General features: G+C 42.4%; 2 pseudogenes; one reads left to right on the forward strand and one right to left on the reverse strand.

Annotated features, from left to right (window-relative positions):
* Nucleotides 1–828: 828 nt before the first annotated feature.
* On the reverse strand, nucleotides 829–1,447 carry LOC132223673 (dual specificity protein phosphatase 18-like; annotated as a pseudogene).
* Nucleotides 1,448–2,350: 903 nt separating this feature from the next.
* LOC132224865 (gem-associated protein 2-like) lies at nucleotides 2,351–3,164 on the forward strand (annotated as a pseudogene).
* The last annotated feature ends 1,887 nt before the right edge of the window (nucleotides 3,165–5,051 follow it).

The following is a 5,051-nucleotide window of genomic DNA, read 5'->3' on the forward strand; positions in this document are numbered from 1 at the left end:
TAAAATAGTACAGCTATTATAGTAAACAACATGGAAGTGTCTCAAAATAATGAAAAAATAAAGCTACGACATGATGCACCAATACCACTTTTGGGTATCTAGCCTAAAGAATTTAAATCAGGACCTCAAAGCAATATCTGCACTCCCATGTTCATTTAAGCACTGTTTATAATAGCCCAGACATGAAAACATCCTAAATGCCCATCATGAGATTAATAAAGAAAATGTGGTTTGAAAAAATAAAATAAAAATGTGGTAGATAATATATTTTTCAACCATTAAAACAAGAAAATCCTGTCATTTGTGACAAATGGATGAATCTGGCAGACATCATGCTAAGTGAAATAAACAAGTCATAGAAGATAAATACTGAATGATTGTGTTTCTATAAAGAATCTAAAATAGTGAGCATCATAGAAATGCAGAGTAAAATGCGATTGCCCGGTGGTGGGGTAGGGAAAGGAAGAATGTTGCTGTTCAATGGGTATAAAGTATCAGGTTTATGTTTTAGAGATATGTACAGCATGGTGCCTATAGCTAACAGTACTATATACTAAAAAGTTATTGAAAATAGATTTCATGTTAAGTAGTCTTACCATATAAAGAAAAACAAAGCAAAACAAATAGGCAGGATGAAACTTTTTTTTTTTCATTGACTGGATTTTATTCTTTAAAGGTAAGGGTCACAAAGCCAAAGACTTCAGCAGCCCGCCTTTTTGCTTGCCCTTCTAAAAGTCATTGGGTTGTCAGTAAGGACCAAAGTTCAGCAGTCATGATTCCGTGATGGTGTGGGATCCACAACAGGTGTCAGAGGCTGGGCAGGACGGCTCACATGGATGACGTCAGCTGCAACTCTTTCTGGTATACATCTGCGATCTTGCCCATGGGGGAGTCAATCATCCAGACGGTGTTTTTGGCGAAGAGTTTGAATTCATAATGAATTAGCTGCTCCCAAAAGCCCATGTTCGGGCGTATGATGGGACGGCAGGCTTTGGTCCAAGTGTGAGCTTCTAGGAGTGACAGGGAATGATATTTCATCAAGAAGGCCATGCACACCGAGGCGGAGCGGCTGACGCCAGGGTGGCAGTGCACCAGTGTGGGGCCTTGGCGCAGCTCTACGCTGTGGCTATAATCGGCGATAATATCGAAGAAATCGCCCATGCGCATGCTGGGGGAGTCAGTCACAGGTATCTTCAGGTATAGAATGTCCTCAATAAACGCTGAAAATTTCCGCTGACGTACTGATGACTGCTGTGATGTGATTGGAAGACAACAGGTGCCTGTTGTTAGTGGCCACGGCATTACCTACGTAGAGGGTGCAGGTCAGCTGGGAGAGCCCACAGGACCTCAAGGGCTGTGGGAGGGCCTTGGCTGGCAAGAGACATCGTAGTGGTGGTGGTGGTGGTGGTGGTGGTGGTCGTGGTGGTGATGGTGGTGGTGTTGACATCGAGGCAGCGGGCGAAGTGTCTCTGGGCCGGTTTCGGGGCACCACTCCCACTAAAGTGCTGGGAAGCCTCTGGCGGGTGGACAAGTTACTGGTTATCACCCCTCTGGTCCCCAAGCATTACAATTCCCTCCCTGCCTATGCCACTGGTTTCCATGGCAATGGCAGTTAGCCGTGTGAAGGGCTTGGCCTCCCAGCCAGGCCTTCAGATAAACCACTCCCTGCCCCAGAGCGTCACAGTCCCCTACCACCAGCCCAGAGGTTTCCATGGCAACACAGTTTGACACAGGAAGGACTTGGCCTCCCATCCAGGTCTTCAGAGAAACCCCAGTTCTATTCTTTTTTTTTTTTCTTTTCAGATCTATTATCTTTTAAAAAATCTTTATTGTTTAAAGTAATAGCTAAGATTTAGAAATAGCCTAAATGCCCATCAGTAGACAAATGGATAAAAAAGCTGTGGTACATTTACACCATGAAATACTATGCAGCAGTATTAAAGAAGGATCGCCTACCCTTTGATACAGTATGGAGGGGCCTGGAGAATATTATGCTAAGCGAAATAAGACAGTCACTGAAAGATAAATATCACATGATCTCACTCCTTTGTGTAATCTAATGAACACCATAAACTGATAAACAAAAATAGGTCCAGAGACAGAGAAGCATTGGACAGACTGTCAAACTTCAGAGGGAAGGTGGGGAGGGTGGTAAGAGATCAACCAAAGGACTTGAATGCATGCATATAAGCATAACTAATGGATACAGACATTAGGAGGGGTGAGGGCATGTGATGGGGGGGAATGGCTGGAGAGAGGTCAATGGGGGAAAAAGGAGACATATGTAATATTTTAAACAGGATGAAACTTTTAAAGGTGATGTATAGGTTACCTAGATGAGGGACTGGCTATATTGTAAACCATGGCGTGAGTACCAGCAGAATCTGCAGTTGATGCTTTGGCTATTGCCAGTGGAGCCCTGTGACTTGACAGAAGGTTTTGATCCCTCTATATTCCCAAGGATGGGTCAGGAATACTTGAGGCAGATCCACATCAAAGCTACTCAATGTCCAGATGTTGTGGTAGCTGAAATTGACCAAAGAAAGTTGAGAAGAAACCAAAGGGTGAATATTTCTCTTTCAGGATGGCAACCTGCTCCTGAAGGCTATTAGGCCATACCTCAGTGGCCACAGCAACAAGTGGCACAATTTTCAACTGTTAAACAGAGTGTGAACAAACATAGAAGTCCCTGGAAATGACAACAATTGGATAGTAATGTGACCATGCCAAAATGTGAACATGAATAAAGCTGGAAAAAATTTTATCTGGGTGAAAGGTTATATTCTGGAGGGGCTGTTGGACTAGCTAAAATGAAAGTCCTATAATAGATCATGTACAAATTGGTTCTCCTCCCTTGCTTCGTATTATTAGCAGAATCAATCAGTCAACAGTAACCAATGTATTGGAATATCTGAGTAACTGGTTTGGAGGAAGAGAGATTACTCCAGAATTGGGAAGATGTTTATGCTTTATTGACTTGTCTTGAAAAGCCTTTATTACCTGAGGCTCATTCACTGATTTGGCAGCTTGCAAGAAGATACTCTGAAGTGAGGCTCTTAGTGAGCAGCAAAGATGATGAGAGGATTCCTGTTTTGAATTTATTAATATGCTTGGTTGGCAGGCATTTTGACCAATGTAATTTAGCTGATGAGCCATCTTGATATAGCTGATCTCTCAGGAATAGAATATACTTGTGATAAAGGCAGCCTGTCTGATGAAGCACAATGCCAATTAAATTGCAGATTGTATCATATTTTCAAAATTATGTAAGGGGTCTTCAACTTAATTTGTGCAACTGAAGTTGATATGCAGAATGTAGAGTGTATGGATTTGAACATATGAAGTATCTTTGGGTAATCTCACTGATTTCTAATTAACAGTTTTCTATTACCATGTGCAAAATGGTATGATGAAATTTTACAAATATCCTTAGTGGGGCTTCATTATTTATTTACAAAAATATACATAAAACTTTATTGAAAGTGTATTTTGGTTACTAAAATCTTGTTTGATTCTTGAACAAAACAAAAGACAATAAAGAGAGGTTCTTAAATTAAAAAAAAAACTAGATTAAGTGCGTTCTTAGCAACAAAATTAAGCATTTTCCATTTAAGTTCAATACTTTTATTTAAATGCTTTATTGCACAAAACTTTTGTTAACAAATTATTTTAAGTACCCTAATAGGTTGACTGATTTAATTTTTCTGTTAAATCTTCTATTCATATATAATTGATATTTCAGGTAGAAATGTTTTCTACTTTAAGTAGCAGAAGATCCTAGTAGCAGTGGTTTTTCAAATAGGGTTTTTTTTTCTCGCATAACAAGAAGTGTGGAGGATCTGGCTACTGGCATTGGTTCAATAACTTCATGATACCACGGTCTCTGATTCTTTTGGCCTTTCCCTCATGGTAGCAAGATGACCACTGCAGTTCAAGGATATGTGTCTATTTTCAAAACTGGAAAAGGGGAGAAGGAGGCAGAGCCTTTAACATCTGATTCTTTCTCATACAAGCAACACTTTCTCCAGAAATCCACAGCAGATTTGTGTTCATCTGTTGGCCACAAGTATATAAGATGATCACCTATAGTTCCAAAAAAGTTCAAGAAATGAAATTGTAAGCCTTTCCAGGTTTCTAATAGAGGTGGAAAAGGAAAAAAGGGGATTGGGAATATCTATAGATCAGGGAACCAATAATTCTGCCACTAGTTACAAATAAAGCAGACATAATTTTAAAAAGTAAAGGTGATGGATATGTTTATTAACTTGATTGTTGTGATGGTTTCATGTATGTACATATCCTCAAGCTCATCAAATTGTATGCATTAGTTATGTACAGGTTTTTTTGTGTATATCAATTATATCTCAATAAAGCTCTCAAAAATAAAATAAATAATTGCTTAAATTATATTTTTTTATCAATTAACTGGAGGCCCGGTACACAAAATTCATGCATGGGATTGGGGAGGTCCTCTCAGCCCTGCCTGCACCCTCTCCATTCCTGGACCCCTAGGGGGATCAGGCCTAAACCCTCTCACAATCCTGGACCACTGGCTCCTAACTGCTCACCTGCCTGCCTGCCTGATCACCCCTAACTGGCCCCCCTGCCAGCTTGATCACCACTCCCTGCCCCTGCCCACGGCCTGATTGCCCCTAACTGCTCCCACTGCTGGCCTAGTCACCCCTAACTACCTCTGCCTACTGGCCTGGTTGCCCCTCACTGCCCCCCTGCTGGCCTGGTTGCCCCTAAATGCCCCCCTGCCAGCCTGGTCACCCCTATCTTCCCTCCCCTGAAGGTCTGGTCCCCCCAACTTCCCTCCCTCCCCTGCAGGTCTGGTCACCCCCAACTGCCCTCTCCTGCCAGCCCAGTCACCCCCAACTGCCCTCCACTGCTGGCCCAGTTGCCCCAACTGCCCTCTCCTGCAGGCCTCGTCACCCCCAACTGCCCTCCCCTGCAGGCCTGGTCGCTTCCAACTGCCCTCCCCTGTCGGCCATCTTGTGCTTGCATGGAGGTGGCCATCTTGCATGAGGGTGTGATGGTCAATTTACATA

This window comes from Myotis daubentonii, chromosome X, assembly GCF_963259705.1.
Source record: "Myotis daubentonii chromosome X, mMyoDau2.1, whole genome shotgun sequence".
Classification (NCBI taxonomy): domain Eukaryota; kingdom Metazoa; phylum Chordata; class Mammalia; order Chiroptera; family Vespertilionidae; genus Myotis; species Myotis daubentonii.